The following is a 20887-nucleotide window of genomic DNA, read 5'->3' as shown; positions in this document are numbered from 1 at the left end:
TACCAGGTTTTGGTATCAGGGTAATGTTGGCCTCATAAAATGAGTTAGGGAGTACTGTCTATTCTTCAATTCTTTGGAAGAGTTTGAGCAGGATTGGTATTAGATCCTCTTTGAAGGTTTGGTAGAATTCACTAGTGAAGCCATCTGGTCCTGGACTTTTGCTTTTGGGAAGGTTTTGGATGACTGATTCAATTTCATTACTGGTGATTGGTCTGTTTAGATTTTCCAGTTCTTCATGGTTCAGCCTAGGAAGGCTATATGTTTCTAAGAACTTGTCCATTTCTTCTAGGTTATTGAATTTGGTGGCATATAGTCCTTCATAGTATTCTTGGATGATCCTTTGTATTTCTGTGGTGTCCATGATAACTTCCCCTTTTTCATTTCTGATTTTGTTAATTAGTGTCTTCTCTCTTTTTATCTTAGTGAGTCTAGCCAAGGGTTTGTCAATTTTGTTAATCTTTTCAAAGAACCAGCTCTTTGTCACATTAATTTTTCTATTGTCTTTTTGTTCTCTATTTCATTTAGTTCTGCTCTGATTTTTGTTATTTCCTTTCTTCTGCTGACCTTGGGTTTCACTTGTTCTTCTTTTTCTAGTTCTTTAAGGTGTACCATGAGGTTATTTATTTGGGATTTTTCTTGTTTCTTGAGATAGGCCTGTAATGAGATAAATTTCTCTCTTAAACTGCTTTCGCTGCATCCCCAAAATTTTGGTAGGATATATTTTCATTGTATTTTGTTTCTATGTATCTTATGATCTCTCCTCTAATTTCTTCTTTGACCCGGTCGTTGTTTAAAAGTATGTTGTTTAATCTCCATGTATTTGTGTTTTTTCCTGCCTTCTTTTTGCAGTTGACATCCAATTTCAAAGCCTTGTGATCAGAGAATGTACTTGGTATGATTTCAATCTTCTTAAATTTGCTGAGGCTGATTTTATGCCCCAATATATGGTCTATCCTTGAGAATGTTCCATGTACACTAGAAAAAAATTACAGTCTGATGTTTTAGGATGAAGTTGTCTACATATGTCAATTATGTCCATTTCATCTAATGTGTCATTTAGGGCTGCTATTTCGTTATTTGTTTTCTGTTTGGATGATCTATCCATAGCTGTCAATGATGTATTTAAGTGCCCTAGTATAATTGTGTTTTGGTCAGTTTCTCCCTTTAGTTCTGTTAGTAGTTGCTTGGTATATTTCGGTGTTCCCTGATTGGGGGCATAAATATTGATGATTGTTATGTCTTCTCGTTGTATAGTCCCCTTTACCATATTATTCCATTTTTTTATATATTTTTTTCCTCCTTCTTCTTAAAGAAGTCTCTTTAACATTTCTAGTACTGATGTGGTAGTGATGAACTACCTTACTTTTTTCTTGTCTGGAAAGTTCTTTATTTCTCCTTCGATTCTAAATGATAGCTCTGCTGGGGACAGTAATCTTGGTTGTAGGTCCTTGCTTTTCATCATTGAATATTTCATGCCAATCCCTTCTGTCCTGCAAAGCTTTTGTTCAGAAATCAGCTTATAGTCTTATGGGAGCTCCCTTGTAGGTAACTAGTATACTTTTCTCTTGCTGCTTTTAAGATTTTGTTTGTCTTTAACCTCTGGCATTTTAATTATAATGGGTCTAAGTGTGGGCCTCTTTGGGTTCATCTTTTTAGGAACTCTCTGCAGTTATTGGGCTTATATGTGTATTTCCTACACCAGGATTAGGAAGTTTTATATCATTAGTTCTTCAAAAAAGTTTTTATTTCCTTGCTCTCTCTCTTTTCCTTCTGGTACCCCAGTGATGTGTGCTTGATGTTGTCCAGGAGATCCCTTAAACGCTCCTCATTTTTTTGGATTCTTCTTTCTTTTTCCTGTTCTGACATTATCTTCCAAATCACTGATCTGATCCTCTGCCTCATGTAATTTACTGTTGATTCCCTCTAGTGTATTCTTCATTTCAGTTATTGTAGTCTTCATTTCTAACTGGTTCTTTTTTTATGCTTTCTATCTTCATTTTTATATTTCTTATTTCTTTGTTGAAGTTCTCACTGATATTACTGAGTGTTCTTATAACCAGTGTTTTGAACTCTATATCTGGGAGATTGCTTGTCTCAATTTTGTTTAGTTCTTTTTCTGGAGCTCTGTACTATCTTTTCATATGTTACATGTTTCTTTGTCTCCTAATTTTGGCTGCCTCTTCATGTTTGTTTCTATGTATTAGGTAGAGCTGCGGTATCTCCCAGTCTTATTAGAGTGGCCTTATGTAGTAGTGTCTTGTGTTTCCCAGGGGCACAGTCTCCCTGGTTACCTGAGCTGGGTGCTGCAGGTGTGTCCCTTGTGTGGGTCGTGTGTGCCCTCCTGTTGTAATTGAGCTTTTGGCTGCTGTTTGCATGTCAATAGATTTGTTGTGAGGACTGACAGTGACTACAGTGATGGTGCTGTTGTGCAGGGGCTGACCCTATGGAGCAAGTTTTGCCTTTGCAGGGCTCTGGTGCCTGCCCAGTCTGCCTGTTTTGTGTGTCATTTGTGGAGGTGGTTTGGTGGTGCCCTGGTGTCTGAAGTTGGCCACCAGGTGCATTGGTTGTGGAGCCTCTAGACAAGGGTTCTGATGCAGGCCAAGGTCAACTACTGCCTGTGCCCTACCCAGGGCTATTTAGTATGAGCTACAAAGAGATTTGCAGATGGTTGGCACTGGGTTTGGAGGTGCCCGGGAGAGGCCAAGTTGTGAACAAAGCCAGCTGCCATTAGTGCCGGGCTCGGGGCTGCTTAGCAAGAGATACCCAGTATGCTGTGGCCAGATGCTGCTTGCTTGGGTTTTATGAACCTTTGAGAGATTTTAGGAAAGTCCACAGCATGAGCCAAGACAGGCCATTTGTATGGAAAAGCCACTGGAAGCAGCTTGGGTGGGCCCACAAGTTGGATGGAGCAGGGTCTCAGGGAATAATCAGAGCAGGGTGAATAGTGTTACCAAGGTTGATGGAGATTTAGATATGGCAGCTGCCTGTGTCAACACACTGGGTCGGGGGAGAGCTCAACAAGGGAACAAAATGGTGTCTGCCCAGACAGAGCTGCCCCTCCAGCCCTCACTCTGAGGCCAGATAATTCAGTTCCTCCCTGTATGTCTCTGGAGCCTTTTGAGCTGCTGCCCCAGCACTGGAGCTCAGAGCAAATGAGTCTGTAAGCAAGCAAGTTCATGCATGGGTTAAGAGGAATAACTGGGACTCCAGGCACCCTCCATCTCACTGAGCCACAATCTCCACTGGTTTTCACAGCCAGAAATTGTGGGACTTCTCTCCCCAGCACTGGATCCCCGGGCTGGAACCCTATTCCTCAGGGGGGGACCTGTGCAGCCCAGATATCCCTCCCTATTTTTAACTTCCATACGTGGGTGTTGGACCAGCCCGTCCCATGTCTCTACCCCTCCTACCAGTATAGATGTTGCTTCTCTTGCATGTCCTTAGTTATAGGACGTCTGCTTAGTTAGTTCAGGCAATTCTGAATAATTGGTAGCATGTTTAAATTAGCAGACCCTGAATGTGAAAAAATTTTGGTGATATTTTAAACAATTTATTTTGCATATATTTTTCCTCTTATTGTGCACATAAGAATAATGTATGATAACACCTTAAAAGTGATAAAATACAATGCTGTGCTTTCAATTTATAATAGGTAAAGATAAAATTACTGTGTTTTGGGAGTACTTGTAACTGGCTTCCAATACATCAACATAGATTCTTTCCCAAACTCCACTAGACAGAGAAAAACATATTTTCTTGGAAAGATCTCCCACACAAGGAAATTTGAAATCTCATCCTCATTCTGTTTAAAAAGTTGCTGTCTGAAATCTAACTAATGGGATATTGGGCCAGGGTGGATTAATGAATTCCATTGATAATTCCCCCAAACTCAATTTATTCATTAAATTCACTTTTTTCTCTACTAAATATATTCCCAAAGCTTGATGGGTCACCAGAGTAATTAATTTGTTACATATTCTTACCCTTTCTTTCTGTTCACCAACAATGAAAATAATGCAAAGAAGCAGCACACGGACTGAGAGAATCCCTAACTGCTGAACCATTCCTGGATACACAGTGTCTACTACATTTTAAGTCTTCCTATAGAATTAAAAATATTGAATTAGAGTATAGATGTAAGTGTGTATGTATGTGTGTGTGTGTATGTACACACATTTAGTTCCATAGTTACATGTATTAAAAAGACTTTGGCCATAATGTCCTAAAGGCACTATTAAGAAGGTAAAAATATTCATTGGAAGTTTCTTTCTACATTAATAGACATGAGGGGAAAAGTTATTGGGGTTTGAAAATTTATTCTAAACAAATTCTTTAAAAATACCCAGTGACCTACATTTATGGAAAGAAAAAACAGTCAACTACAATTGTAATTGTTATTCTGTCAGTTATTTATTAATAGACAGCCTGCTGTCATCTTTGTTAAAATGCTCTAAGTTGACAGAATTTCATTTACATAAATGGGTGGGAAGTCCTTTTCTTACTTGTCCAACAAACTGTAGACAAAGTGCCAGCCAATGTTTTAATTTCGTTTTCATGTACTGGTTAGAGAGTGAGAAGAATACTTTCACTCCACAGTGTCATGAATATGATAATCTATGGAAATCACGGAAGGCAGGTACTTAAGTTAAGCATATACTGTACTGTGGAAATCCCTGATGAATTCAAGTCTCTTCTGTTTAGAGAAGATGTTGCCCGTGCAGTGACAGACTGCCAGATGTTCATGAAGTAGCACAGCAATGGGCTCAGATCTCAGCATCTTTCCCCATCCCCACATATGACAGCAATTACTTTAGGCTACACAATGGTCTTGCCTTCATTCTCTAAGCACTAGGGTTTACATTTACTTCTGAACTATCAAATCATTTTCTTAATTTTATTTATTTAAATATGTGGAGCATAAAATTACGTAACTATGTGAGCAATCCCGACTTTATAGAGTGTGTGCAGTCTAAATGTGAAATAAGCAATTCTCCATCATGTAAAACATGCTTAATCCATTAACATCTGTTTAAAAAGCTGGAAATTGGTTTACTGAAAGGAGGAGGAATGTTTACTGTAGCATAATATTAAACACAGCAAAATATGCTAAAGCATATGTAAGTTAATAATAGAAATAAAACTATACCACATTGCCAGGATTTCTATAATAGTAATATTGATGATAAGGACTAATATTTATTAAGTACCTACTGTGTACAAACTCTGGCTTCATTTTATATAATTTCCAGACATTATACAAAGGGTGCCAAAATATGTATACACATTTTAAGAAAGGAAAACACTGTATTAAAATTGTAATAATATATACCAATAATAAAAGATAAATACAAGTCACGTGTATACATTGTTTTTGGCACCCCTGGTATGATCCTTACTACAACCCTGTAAAAGATTAGCCCCATTTTCTGAATGAGGCAACTAAGATCTTATGAAGGTTAAGCAAATTTTGACCAGGTCAAAAACCTAGTAAATAATTGAACCACGCTAAGTTCAAGGACTGTACATTGCTACCCAGTACATTCATTTGTTTGGGAATGTACAATGGGCCAGGCATTGCTCAAGGTTCTGGGGAGACATTAGTGAACAAAGTTGATGAGCAACCTATTCTAATAGTTCACACCTTCTAGGGAGGATGGAGGTACAAAATAGATGAATAAAGAATAGGATGAATATTAAAAGGGAGATATGCAGAACATGATTTGGAGAGCCTACTTTAAGTATAAAGGCCTTAAAGCAACAAGACCTTGTACGGCTTTGAGAACAGCAACAAGACCAGTACGGGTACAGTGTAGTGAATTAAGAGGAGACATAAAAAAAAAATAAAAGTGAAGTAGGCAGGGGCCAGGTGGGCATGCAGTTATTGTGAAACTTTTAGATTTTAAGTGTAATGGGAAATCATTGGAGTTTTAAGCAGAGAAGTGACGTGTTTTCATTTCTATTTAGGACAAATGCTTACATTGCTATATGGACAACACATTATAACAAGTCAAAGACAAAGTGGGCAGATCATTTAGGAGGCTACTCTAGCGTTCCAGGTAAAGGACAATTGAGCCTTAAACTGCAGCCATATCAATGGTGATAGTGAGAAGTGGAGAGATTTGGGGTGTTTGTTGGGGGTGCAGCTCAGAAGATTCGCTGAAGGATTAAACCTACAGGAGAAAGCAAGTGAAAGAAATAAAGACTAACCCTAGGTTTTTGACTTAAAAAAATGGGTCAACAATCATTCCATTAACTGAGAAGGGGAGAATTGGAGAGGAAATATATTTGGAATGAAATAATATGTTTAGTTTGAGATCACTTTTGAACATTTAATTAAATATGTTAATTAAGTTGCTGGATATAGAGTGTGGAGTTCAGTATAAAGAACAGAACTGGAGCTATAAATTTGAAAGCCATACTTTAAAGGATATTCAAGTCCAAAAGTCCAGATTAAATCACTTAGAAAGAGCATGCCGACAGAGAGAAAAAGTGTCTATGACTGAGCCATGGATAATCTAAGTTATAGGTTTCACAGAGAAAAACTGACCTAGCAAAGGAAGTACAGAAGTGGTGTAGAAGAAAAAGTAGAATAATATTTTAAGAAAGAAGGAGGGGTCATGGGGTAATAATGAGAGATATGATGCTAAGAGATAAAGTAAGGTGAGTACAAAAATGTGTCCATCTGATTTGCACAATAAAGTTTGTTGTTGACCCCATTACCAAAGCATTTCTGTGGCTTGGAATGGAGGACAAATTCCTGCAAAGAAAATATTGAAGAGTTAATTGGAGGCTAAGGATGTGAGGACAGACAATATTAATGCTTATAGGAAGTTTGAAGGGGAATAGATAAATGATATCTACAAGCAGCTGCAGAGTCAAAGGAGTTTTGTGTATTTGTTTTTGGGATGAGAGAGCTTAAAGCACATTTGTGTACTAATAAAACGAATGAAAAAAAGAAAGTTAATTGTAGAATGGTCAGAGATAAAAATTACAGAAGCAAATGCTTTCAGATGGTCAGACATATGTGAGCTAGAACCCTTAGTGGATCCTTTGAGAGAAGCTAGACACTTCCCATCATAACAGATGAAAAGATGAAGGTGGATTTATAAAATTCAGAGTAGTAAAATTACTTCAGTGTTTTTAACTGCTAATGTGAGGCAAGATCATCAACTTAGAATGAAAAGGAGGGGCAGTTAAGACTTTATGAGAGAGAAGAAGGTATAAAAATGTCATTTTGTACAATGAGAAAGCAGAAAGTGACAGTAGTAACATAGCAAGACTTCTTGGGCAATACTTGGTGCCCCATCTGAGATTGTTGTTGTGAATCTGAGTGGCGGGAGCAGTCATATTCTCCAGCCATATTCAGTTTCTCAAGTGTAAATATGGGGTAACTGGATAATTGCCTTAAATATGGGCTAAGATTTTGAGATTGTTGTCTGATAAGATTAGAACTTAAATGATCACATAAATATATATCATTGAAAATTGTGATAAATGTTATATATGTTTACAGGATTATTTGTTTATGTTTAATCCTATTATATTATAAACGATTACAAATTTCCTAAGACTAGGAATCATACCTGTTTTGTCCTCAATGCCTGGCATATAGAATGAGCCTTTGATAAGAACACATTTTATTAGCTCTTTCCTTTAGTATCTTCTATTAAAACACCAAAGCCAGTATTTTTAGGTGAAATAGGAGCCTAAAAGCTCAGGAATGACATGGCCAGTCAATGAGGAGGAAAAGTCTCTAGGCTTAGAGGTAGGAGACCTGGGTTTGAGTTTGCTCTGTGCTTCCTGTTATGTGGCATTGTGTATTATGTGCTTGCCACACCTGTGGGCCTTGGGTTTCTTCAATATTATAATAATGTTATTATGGAAATTAAATGAGATAATATGCAAAAACAATTTCTAAAACTGTTAAGAGCTGTAACCCTGTTACTGAGTTTTAGACATTGGCGTTAATGCCTCTTGGAACATGGCGATGTTTAGCAACTCGCTGATGTCTGATGAAGCTCAGCAAACTGTACAGGTTATTCTGCTCCAAGCCTAATGGCTGCTTTCTTGAATTGCTGTTCTCACTTATGGTATTAGCCATTGTCAAATTAGCCTCTCTTCTAGAATAGAATACGGCAGCCAAGGGAAGGGGGCTCTAAAACCAGCAGCATGGGCTGCATAGCCATAGGGCCTCCATAAAACCTAAAAAATCAAGGGATTATTCTTCCCCAGAAGCTGAATCTTTATCCTCATGCAATAATTGCACAGATTCAGAATTGTTCAAAGTAAATTTTCAATGAAATAATGTTTTTTATAATAACTATGGTCTACAAATTATGTTGTTGTTGTTTTTTTATTTGTTTATTATGAAGCAGGAGAGTAAAGTAGTTGGTGATCATTATTTTTTTGATAAAAACCTTTAAACAAAAATCCTGGAAAAGACAAAAAAATTATTTGCACTGAACTCTGAGCCATTGAATCTAAATTGATTGTTGGAACTATACCTAACAATACCTTATTACTACAAATGCTATTACTACAAAGGCTGTAGGATGTTATTAGAATTCACAGTAAGTGTTTTTATCGGAGATTGGCTTATGTAATATTATGGACCAGGCCAAATATTATTTGTTTGATTATTAAGTATTAAGTGAATCCCACTCTTGGCAGGCACTGTGTCCAGAGAGAACTTTTCTGAATATTTTATATGAAAATGTTCAATCAAACTAGATCAGATGTCATCATTAATCTGTGACCACATAAGTTGAGCTGAAATTTTTTATCAAAGTAGGTTTTTGTTAATTTTATTCTCATTCATTATAAAATATTTCATTAAAGCCAGCTATGCACAGAGGATTAAGTGGAATGATAAAACATCTTCAAGAAGTATTCTATCCTCAAAATGTGTACTATCTACTCAGAAAGATAGTGAGTGCATCAAAATGGCAATGTAGTTTAGAAAGTGATGAAGAAGAGACAGGGAGGAAATCCTAATTCCACTGGACAACAATTGCCTTCAGTCGTGACCCAGGTTTGGAGATGAGTTTTCTCTTAGGGATGTGTGCTGGTGTTTTGTATCTGCATGCAGACACTATTGTCTGTGGAGCACTTTCCCACGCACATAAAAGATTATTTTCCCATGTTAAATACTTCCTACTAGTGTGGTAATTAATTATCTTAGACTTCCTTTCAACTAAAAACTTATACTTACTTTCATTTTCTCTCCAACATAACTCATCTGCTGAGCATATAGACCCTAAAAATTGACTTTCAAAATGATGACCATTGTTTCCAATAAGTAAGTTTCGATTAGGTCAAAATATAATATTTTATGCCTTGTGCCACTTTCAGGCAAAAAGGCTTAAAGCGGTTGTTCAGGTGTTAGGTAAAAAAGAAATAGTATCATTGAATTATTATGCAAAATATCAATCTTCTACTCTTGCTCCAAAGATAGCTTGAATCTTGTATGTCTTTTTTCATATTTATAGCAGTCTCATTTTATTCATTACCACATTTCTCTGTTGTCCTTTCCTTCCATGCCATTGTCTGAAGTAATTTTCATTCCATTTTCCTTCATTTGTTTTTGACCTTGACAATCTATGCAACATTTAACCATGAAAGCAGTGGCGTTTTGAAGGTGGATTTCAAGGGCAAATTATTTCATCCAAGTCCTCCTAAGGCTTTGGAAGGACTACAGCTGAGGAATTTTTTTTTTTTCATGTGTAACTAACATTTTGTGACATTTTTATAATTCTGATACTTATTTCAACTTTACATTGTTTATTATATTGAGCATCAGTTGTACTTATGCTCAATATAATAAAAGAATACTTTGTTTCTGTACTGCTTTATAGCTTCCAAAATAGGTTAAGCTGTATTTTAATAATCTGTTAGAGCTGTATTATTTCAAATGTTTGTTGTGAAGAACAAGTAGGCAGGATGATCATTGCTATTTCTATTTTACATGGATGAAAACTGAGGCTCACAGTAGACAATTGACTTGCCCCAAGTCATTCAGTTTTTCTGTATCTCAAGACAAGTGTTCATTCTGTATATTGCGCTATGTTAGTAGGAGGCTCTGTTTTCCCTCCAACATATACCAAATGCAAACACAAGTGTGTGTATATATATATATATATGTCTTACTACATGGCAGATGCATGCCTGGTATCAGTTATATCCACTTCTAATATGTGTGGTTGATGTTGTATAGATGTGTCTCAGGTAGGTTTGTAACTAGACATCAAATATTGAAAAGAAAGTTACAGTGTAGTGATAGTGGTAGTGTTAGCTTTCATTTTAAAAATTATTTTGGGGCCAGCTGGGTGGCTCAGGTGGTTTGAGCTCCATGCTCCTAATGCCGCGTTCGCTGGTTCAATTCCCACACTGGGCAGTGAGCTGCCCTCTACAGCTAAGATTGTGAACAATAGCTTTCCATGGAGCTGGGCTGTCATAAGCAGCCAGAGGTTGGCGTGAGCAGCCGTGAGCTGTGGCAGGCTACTGTGTGCCACCATGAGCGGCTGGTGGCCAGCCTGAGTGGCTGGAAGCCAGCATGAGTGGCCCGTAACCATTGTGAGCTGCTGTGTACTGCTGTGGGCTGCCATGAGTGGCCGGCAGCTGGCGAGAGCTGCCGTGAACTGCTGTGAGCGGCCAACCTGATGACTGCCAACCGACTGCCTCACCTAGGGGAAACGCAAGGCTCATAATACCAGTATGGGCCAGGGACCTGTGTCCTACACAACTGGACTGGGAAACAACAGCTTAAACTGGAGGGGGTAAAGCAGAAGAAGAGGGGAAAAATTATTTTTTATTAACTGTCTATACTAATTTCATTATTTAATAATGAGACAAAATAGCTATGATATCTGTGGTTGTTCCTTTCACCAGTGGAGCCTAAAACATTTTATGAACTCATCCAATCTTGTGAGTTTGGTAAACATTATTCATATTTTACAGCTTAAATAGATCCAGAATGTTCTACAGTTAAATAGGAGGGAAACAGTTATAATTTGTGACTTACTCCATTGTTTTATCTGTAGACTATGTGATGCCACCTGGGCATAAACCCTGGGGGTTTCTAACTGAATTTGAGAAACAAAGCATGTCCCTGGAAGGCACCTTATAAATTATCTGGCCCAACACCCTCATTTTACAGGTGAGAAAATAGACTAAGAGGTAATCACAACTCTTGCCTTAGGTCACAAAATGAGCTGAGAGCAAGGCTAAGATCTTGCCCATTTCCTAACTCAAGTGAGTGTTATTTCCAATATATCACGTTAGCTCCTGCAGAAAGATGCCTCCCATACAGCATTGCTTCTTGAGAATAAAGTTTATTAAATTCACATTTGGCTTCTAATCATTTTCTTAGCAGCTCTATGGTATTTCATTAACTGCTGCACGTAACACTATGGCCTTTCACCTGCATTAACTTGAGCTCATTAAACTTGAGGCCAGTAATAAACAGGAGTGAACTAATACAGATATTTTGCATGGTATGTGTTCAACATCTTTCTTAATGTCTACTGTGTGAAACATTTTCCCTTCTCAGTTTATAAAATGAGAAAAACAGAAAGCACAGATTTCAAGGAATGGAATATATGTGTAGTATATCTCTGCATATCAATAAAAAGAAATATGAAATACTGTCATGCAGGGTCTCCCCACACAAGAATGCAGGATATGGTGAGGCCAAAAAGGAACAACAACGGAGCCATAGCTAGGGGAGTCATACCACTATATTCTCGATGGCAGCTGGTCAAGACACAAAAGTAAACATCTGCTAGTACCCCAACAGGGGGTCTTCCTGCACTCCAGTCTCTCCGGTGGCCAGGCGAGACACAGGAAGCAGGAGTCACATGATCCGCCATCTGCTTCTCTGCCAACCAATCAACCAACCAACTCCCCAGCATATCCCGGAAGTTATATCAGTGGCTAATTGGCTAACTGCTTACAGCTGATGGCCAACTAGTCACAGCTGATGGCCATCTACTACCCAAACCAGCCCCTTTCCACGTGAGGTCCAGAGCCTGGAAACTGCTCTCTGGGATTCTGTCCCCACAAATACTCAACTTATACAAAGTTTTGTAACATGGGTGACAGCATAACACAGTATCTGTCACTTACTGGGATTTAAATACTGTCTCTACTGTTTATGAATGGTGAGAATTGGAACAAGTTACTTAGCTTTCTGAATCTCAGTTTTTCTCATCTGTAAATGAGGAGAAGAACAAGACCCACCTCACAATGTTGCAACGAAGAACAGATAATTAATTACTCATACACTTTACAATGGGTCTGAGATGGAGCTGGCGGAATAAATGTATTGATTTTGATGAAGATGAGAATGATAGTTCCTTCCTTCATAAAACTCACTACAGCTATTGTTGAGGAACTTGATTTTCTCCAACTCTTCACTTGCAATTCCTCATCACTCTAAGACACAAGCAGAGGACCTCCAGAATGCAATGAAACAAAGACTAATCCTACCTCAGGCTTCCCAGGTTCCCCACCAACATTAATTTATGTACATTTTGACTAAGAAGTAGCTCTTCTGCAGCTCCCAACCAGCAGTTCACACAAGTTCCTATGTGATTTTGAAAGTATGTAAGATTCTGACTGAGCAGGGGCTGGTGAGAGAGGTGGGGTCATCTGCAGAAAGATGAGCAGCAAAGAGGTAGAGAAAGGTCTGCCAGAGAGGCGTTCTGTGTCAGAAAGAATGACAACTGTGTGGTTTCAGGCAGGAGTCACCGTCAAAGTAGGGATGTAACAGTGAGCGGGCAATGTGAGGGTGAAGGTCGGTGTCAGACTGTTAGGGTTGGGATGTATAATCAGTATTATTTCTCTATTTTCCAGAGTACCAGACAATTTTTTTAAAAAAATCTTGTAAGTCATCTCTTTTGTTTTTCTGCTACTATCAGAATCCCATCTCCAACATTCTGGATCATTATTTCTTTCTGCCACAAACATCCTCCCACAATCCACCCTTCTTTCTGCCACCATAGGGATCTGATCACATATTTTCAAATAGCTGGTGTTTCCCTACACAGGAAAGAATAAACATCCAAACCACTCTGCTCAGAATTCAGAGCCCTCTATAGATTTTTCCAGTTTTGTCCATTATTGTTCCCCAATCACTTATACTTTAGCCTTATGAGAACAAGTTCGTCCTGTAGTTTCTTAACTTTTCATTCCTTTACTCATCCATTCCTTTATCTCTCTATCTTCTCTTTCCAGCACCACCCACTATTTCTTGCTCTTACAACCTTTCATCACAGTTTAAATCCCTCCTTCACAAGAAAGTCTTCCTTAATCTCTTAATTGGAATTTATTGCTCATTGAGTGAGGGTTATATCAAACCATTTGTACATCTCTTCCTCTACTTACCCCATTCTTATAATTACTTACACAACCCAGATGTCAGCTGAGATCACCCAGTCCTGTCCTTCTGGAAATTGCTACAAAATCCCTGGAGAGTATATCCTCTAGGTCACTTATAAATTCCTCCTCTCATGGAATTCTGACTCTTCCTCAATCTTACTTCTTGTTGGTTTCTAGTCTTTGAGCTATATGTCAACCAAACCATGAAACTCAAGCCAATTTTGCTGCTTTTCTTCCAAAATTATCTCCAAGACATGTAAAATTTAAGGTTTAGGGGCCATAGAGGAGGATTTGGATTGCAGCAACATAAACAGCTTAAAATGAAATATTAGCTCTTCCTGTTAGTGAAAATCCTCAGCCATCACACTCTCAGGCTCTGCTCCCTCTCTGTCCCCCACCTTCATTCTCTTTTTGCTCTTTCCTCTCCCCTCTTCTCTCTCTTCTTTTCTCCCTCTGCTTCAGAATTCTGCATTTCTCATGCTTAAGGATTCAGCCATTTTTTTTTTTGTTTCTCCTAAATCATGCTATCAGCACCTACTCTCCCAAACTTGACGCTGAAGTTATTGCTTTAAAAGTTATTGCTTTAAACAATGATGTTTGCTTCTTTAGAGGAACCTGATGTGCTTCATTTAAATAATATTTCAATATAAAATAGTAATTGTCTCACCTCAGTTCCATTAAGTGTGAGTCAGTCCTCCCAGAAGGCCATGCTGCTTTTGGAAAGAACCACTTCCTGGTCATCTCTGTGGCCCAACACCTGCACGATGCTTGGGAAAAAGCAAGCCTCACCTCCATCATTTTTTCAGGCATTCCATTAACGTTAGATTTTCTTTTCTTGATTGACATTCTTTCTAACATATGCATCCGTTCCAACTTCATCTCTTCACAACAAAATGCGCTCTGCTTCCTCTTTACAGAGAAAACTCCTCACCCTCTGGCATTTTATTAAATACAGAGCAGAGTCTTGGCACTCTGCTGGCTCTTCAGGCCTCTTCCAGATTGTCACCCTTCTCCCTCGGTGTTTCTTCCACCTGGAATATGTTCTTCTCCTTTTCTGACCCTCACACCTCCATCTTCACTACTTGCCAACCTAGCTTCACCTTAGCCTTCTGTGGGGACAGAGTCCCAGAGAGCAGTTTCCAGGCTCTCGGCCTCACATGAAAGGTGCTGGCTAGGGTAGTAGATGGCCGTCAGCTGTGGCTAATTGGCCATCAGCTGTAACCAGTTAGCCAGTTAGCCCCTGATATAACTGCTGTGGCTGCGCTGGTTGGTGAGTCGAGGGTGAGTTGGTCGGTTGGCAGGCAGAGAAGCTGACAGCAGGTTGCAGGTTGTGTGACTCCAGCCACCAGTGAGACTATAGTGGTTTGACTCCCCTACCTATGGCTCCGTGGGTGTTCCTTTTTGGCCTAGCCACATCCTGTATTCTTATGTGGGGAGCGGGACCAGAGACCCCGCAGGCCACCCTGCACGACAAATGGCAGAGCTAGCAGGGTCTCCCGTACGACACCTTCAAAACTTAGCTCATATGTCACCTTTTGGGGAAGACCTCTGACCCCTCAGTCTAGGGGTCAGATACACATTGTCTTTGCTCATCTACCATCCTGTGTCACCTCTGCCATAGCCCTTTTCTCAGGGTGCTGCAATTGTTATTAACTATAGGCTCTCGAAAGTCACAGATTGTGTTTTATATATAAATTTTGTCTGGCACTTTATGTTTTTTGAATCAATGAATCAGAGCTGTTGTGTAAGTATATTTTTACTTTACACAATTTTAAATATTAAAAGAACCTATTTCTATAATTTCTTTTTGAAAGTAATTGTTGGGGATCGTCTGACATTGCAAACACCCGGCAGGATTTTTAAAATACATTGAAGATATTCATTCATTCCTTCATTTATCTGTGAAGTTTTTTAAAGCATATTGAGTGTCTATTATGTGCTGAATCAAAAACTAACTCTCTAGGGCCTCAGGTGGGAAATGGAGTCACAGGTTAATAGTGATAAGGCAGAGTAGTAAGTACTAGGATGAAATGGGCATCGAGCACCGTGAGAGGCTGCTGACACTGAGTGGAGGGGAGTCAGCAAAGGAGATTACTTAGATGCTGTGTTGATAGAACCAAAACTAAAATGCCCAATGGGCATGTAACTGGTGAAAAAGATGGGGAGGGGGCATTCTGAGAGAGGGCTTGCATGAGCAAACAGAAACATGGAGCATGGTACACAATGCAGTATCAGCAGTTAAGGCTTATGGGGACAAATTGGTAGACATGCACTTTACAAATATTATTCCATTTAATGCTTATACCAACATCGTGAGTTAAATACTGTCATTCTCATTTCATTGATAAGGAAAATTAGTAGCAGGATGGTTAAGTAATTGGCTCATAGACACACAGCTAATGAGTGTAAAACTGTGATTTTTAATGCAAATTTGACTTCTAAATCAGTGACCTCACCACTCTGCAAAGGGTGGCTTGCTAGTTTCACTATGAAGCATAAACTATTATTGCTTCTGACTGACATAGACATCAGATTTTGATCAAAGGTTATATGCAGGTTAAACTAAGTTATATTTCATTAATTTCATATATTGCATGTCCAAGTTCATTGTCCCAATTTGCACCACTGGGCACCGGCATAGTGTTATGATATAGTACATACCAGGGGTGCCAAAAAATGTATACAAGTGGACACTTTGGTCAGCGTTGCTCAAGCAGTAGTTCACCACAATCAGAAGTGCCTGGACGCTGATGGTAACCACTTTGAGCACCTCTTGTAACTGCAGACGTCAAACGCGACTTGTGTTCATCTTTTGTTTTTGAGTATTGAGTATTACAATTTTAATACAGGTTTTTCCCTTTATTAAAATGTGTATACATTTTTTTGGCACCCTCTGTAGCTGATCTTTCTTTTCTCTCTCTGTCTTCTTATTGTTTTTCACTGTCCAAATTTTAATAATATCATGAAACATTGCTTACTGTTATCAGTGATTAAGCATTACATGCTAATTTCTCATGAGGAAAATCTGAGTTTCTGAATTTAAGCCATGGTGAAATGGATTTGGAAATAAAAATCAGGGTCAAATGTAAGAAATTGATTAGTCTCATAATTGAGGGAAAGGAAGATGAAAAGTAACTAAATTCAGATAGAACAGAACAGAGATTTCTCATCTTTACTCCCATCCTACCTTGCAGCATGCTGAATGCACAATGACTGAAAATAGGTTATGTTAGGAACAGACTCAGGGAACCCATTCTCCCAGTCCTGTGCTCCCACATTTTTTTTTATTTATTTTAGATATCCAAAAAGTTCTCCAATGCTTTCTTGACTTTGTTAAAGAACACTTTAAATAGATAAACTCTTGGAAGGTTTATTCTCTTCATTTTTCTCTCCAATTGGTGGTCATTTGATGAGATCAAACAGTTTTCCCAGGATTTTAGTATACAATGCTTTTAGATAACTGCAAAAACCAGGTATACTTGACATATGATTTAATCTGTCACAAGCCCTTAATGAATAACAGAGATACTTATAAAATTAACAACAATGATAATTGTACACATAACATGAGGAAATTAGTTAACTTTTAATCATGCACAGAATAGTTTCTGACCCAGAGTAGTCATTGGATATTATATTTGTTGAATAAATGGTAAAAGATAAATAATGTAACTAAGTCATATGTGAACATGTTTTTTGTAAAAAGGAAAAAGCTAATTCTTAGTTGTGAAACATATTCTTTATATCTAACTTATTCTCAGTTTGTCAGTATAAACACACACACACACACACACACACACACACACCAATACATAATATATATTTATCCATATGTAAAAATCCATATGTATGGATATCAGATTCATACTGAATATATATTGCACTCAGTGTATATGTATGTGTATATATATAGTATATACACACACACTATATATATATATGTACATATACATATATATATATCACTCTCAGTATACACCTAAAATCCTTTTCTTTTTTAACTTATTACCATTTAGATATCAAAGTAATTACTTTTCTTGCTATTATTGTTATCAGTCAGATAAGAGTATGATTAGGAAAATAGAGTTGATTCATTATAGCACTGTAGACCAGTGCTATTAGCCAACTTGCTGCCATTCTCATAAAAATTATGCAATTTAAACTAGAAGATACCAGTGCCTGTTTCTATTAGAAACAAGAATGCTATTCTACTTCGTAATATGCTCAATTACCTTTAGATTGATCCATGAATAAATTATAATCCAAATAGACTTCTTTACCTTAAAGCTTTGCTGGCTTAAGGTATCATTGTTGATTCATTATGTTGTCACTTTTCTAGCAGCAACGTAATGCTTTTTATATCTGGACAGAGACAGTTTTAGCGTGAGATACTGTTATCTTTAAATGAGTAGGATTTAGCTTTTCTGGTGAGAACAAATTCATCAGTGATGAATCCCTGGAGAAACTATTGAAACAAAAATCACACCATTTCTGAGCTTTGTTCAGTTCATCAGTCACAAAGCGGCTTTTGATAGTCCTGAAGGACTTTTTTCTTTCTTTAAAAAATATAGCATGACGCTCAAAACCTCTTGCTTTGAGTTACCACAGGCTACAACTTTTTCTGTACGAAAGTAATGAATGAAGAGGATAAGCTCCTGCTGCTTCTCCTCCTGCAAGAGGAAATCAATTAACTATATGTTCAGGCAGAGATTTGAACTAAATGCTTTATTAATCATCACTGACTGCACACACACACAGTGGCCAACTCGATGCATTCATCTACACTCTTTCTTAGTTTTGTTTTCCTTTTGGCTTGTTTCTTTGGCAAGATCAGAACACAAATATATGCCTAAAGGTAGTACGTGTAAAGGTGATCCTTTGGTGCAGGGGAAAATTGATCTTTTATATTTTGGGAAAACTTAACTTTTAAACTGTTCAGTAGTTAGATGTCCTAGAGGCATTTTAATACATGTAATATAAAAAGAAAACACTTAACTTTCTTATACTAATGCAGGAAACAAAATGCTATGGCAGCCTTGAAGTTTTTGAAAGCTACCTTGGCCTCTGGAATCTCTGTGAAACAGGAAGAAACTACACACAAATGGACTCTATTTGATTTGGAGATGAATGGTAGAAAGCTGAGGGGTCAGCGCTGATATTTTGTGTGGGTGTGCTTTCAATTTAAAGAAAAATTTGGCAACAGTTTTCCTTCTTTTCTACTGATTCTTCTAACACACATGCAAAGAAAATCCTATGGGAATATTTACGTTAAATTGAGAACCTCTTCTTAGGACTAATTATAAAAAATGTGCACATTAGATCATAGCACTGTTAGCTGTGGAAAGGCTGCATAATTTAAATATGACAAATGTAGTCAACGACTGCAAAAAATTACAGAAAATACCAGGCTGGTAAATGTTTACTCAGGCTATATTCTATTCAGCACCAACGGATTTTCAAATATCATTATTATTGTTATTATTATTACCATCATTGAGACAATTTGAAATCATCATTGTTTAAATTTAACTACTTTTTTAAATCTCCCTTTGGATAAAGAATAATCAAAATGGGAAAAAAATTTTTCTCTGTGCTGTGTTTAAAGGAAGATGAATCAAAAAGTACCAAGAATGATTTCCTTTGAATAACCTTTCTGGAACTCTCAGGTGGAATTAGATGGTGCTGAGTATATGGAAAGACCCAAGTAGGGGATCGAGCCTTCCATTCCTAGGGGTCTGCTAGGACTGGAAGTCACGTGTTTCAACACTTAACTCTTCTTGATAATCTTCAAGAATATAAGATTAAGATTAAGGTGTCCTTGATGTATAACAGAAGTGGGGAGAGAGCAATAGTCTAACAAGATTTATACCATGTGGACATGCATTCATCACCTTATAAAGTGCTATTGAGACCCTGGGGGCATGTCTTTGACACCAAGTGTAATCCCTAACACCTCACCAGAAGAAAGTCATTTCATAAGAGGACATTTCAAGCAAGCATTATCTTTTCTACATTAAAGAGGCGTATGTATGTAATAAACAGTGAAGATTTGTTTTATACTGTATTTTATGCTTTTTAAAAAGACAGCATCATTTATTTTGTGGTGAAATAGATGTAATACATTCTCTCCCTCCATCGTATTATTTCATATCATTGCAATCATTAAATATTGTAATTTGGGAAAGCATTAATGTATAGAGACAAAGTATATAGTTCTAGTTTAATTGTATATAAATTAATTTGGCATTCATAACATTGCTTCCATTTTCTTGACTTGTTGACATATTTACATTAAATTGATAATGGAAATAATCTTAGATATTGCCACATAAATATGCTCTGCTAATATAAATTTTCAGTTACAGTTTGAAACATGCTTTAAGTTCAGTTTCCCTACCCTGCTGGCATCTCTGGAGGACCAGAGAACTCATTTTTCCCAGGGCATTATGCAACCTGCAAGTGGAGGCCAGTGTTTTGAAACAAGTGTGATTTTTCACCGAAGTACTTGCTAGGTCAGAGATTAGGGCAACCTTGGAGTGCTGTAGTTTTCCAAGCCTGCATCAGCAAATAAATGGGCTTTATTCTGCAGGAGAGAAAGAGTGTGTTTTTAGTCTTTAAAAAGAGACCTAGCAATTCCAGGTTACAGGCAGACACGGAACATTTGGAATTCAGTGGTATCTATCACCAGTAGGTATGTGTCAGTAAAAGTGAAGATCAAAGGTTCTAGAAGAAGAGAAGGACAAAATGAAGAGGAAATAATTGTGTGATAATGAACAGTATGAGGGCATTTTTGTGTTAACTTGAAACCACTTAGCATTTTTCCCTGACACCCAGGTATCTTTGTAAATGAACTTTGTAAAGTAAAATTGAATAACCTTGAGATTTAAATCTCCATGATGTGATTTTGAATACTGATGGAGCTGGTTTAAGCACTATGATATTTCCTCTGCTTTTTCACTTTTGTTTTGGTCTTCTTCATGCAAAATAAAATTTATTTTCTGTACAGAGAAATCAATATTTTTACCATTTTGTTTTCATCTATTCCAGTAAATTGCAATCAACATTCGTTACAATCTTTAAAGAGATGTAGTAAGAATTTGAACACAATAAAATAGAGATACAGATTAGAACTTTGGCAAAGTACCTTTGCTATTGACAAAAGCATTTGTCAGGAACTACGGCTGTATCTATATTGTGCTGAAAACCTGATGAAGAGGGAAAAAGCATCAATAGGTTTCACCTTCTGTCTATACAAACCAAACAAATGGTCCAACTAATAGCTATTGTTTTAAGTGAATGGATTTGATTTACTATTGCAAACTTTCCATTTAGAAATGTTTTTTAATTAACATTTGTATATGTAATACATTCATATTTGGAAAGGATATTGTGCTCTTGTGTTCTTAATAATTAATGGAATCTGATATCTACAAGACTAGTGGCCCAAAAATGAATGAAGACCTTTTTATAGTATACATGAAACAATCTCAAAATACACATTTGTTGTTGA

The 20887-nt window shown here is 37.4% G+C and overlaps 1 protein-coding gene across 2 annotated transcripts in view; it reads left to right on the top strand.

The window, feature by feature from the left end:
- DPYD (dihydropyrimidine dehydrogenase) overlaps positions 1 to 20887 on the top strand; it is a 795862-nt gene that overhangs the window by 757448 nt on the left and 17527 nt on the right. The window lies entirely within an intron of this gene.

The sequence above is a fragment of the Rhinolophus sinicus genome, linkage group LG14 (genome assembly GCF_036562045.2).
Source record: "Rhinolophus sinicus isolate RSC01 linkage group LG14, ASM3656204v1, whole genome shotgun sequence".
Classification (NCBI taxonomy): domain Eukaryota; kingdom Metazoa; phylum Chordata; class Mammalia; order Chiroptera; family Rhinolophidae; genus Rhinolophus; species Rhinolophus sinicus.
This window is presented reverse-complemented; position numbering and strand designations above follow the sequence as displayed.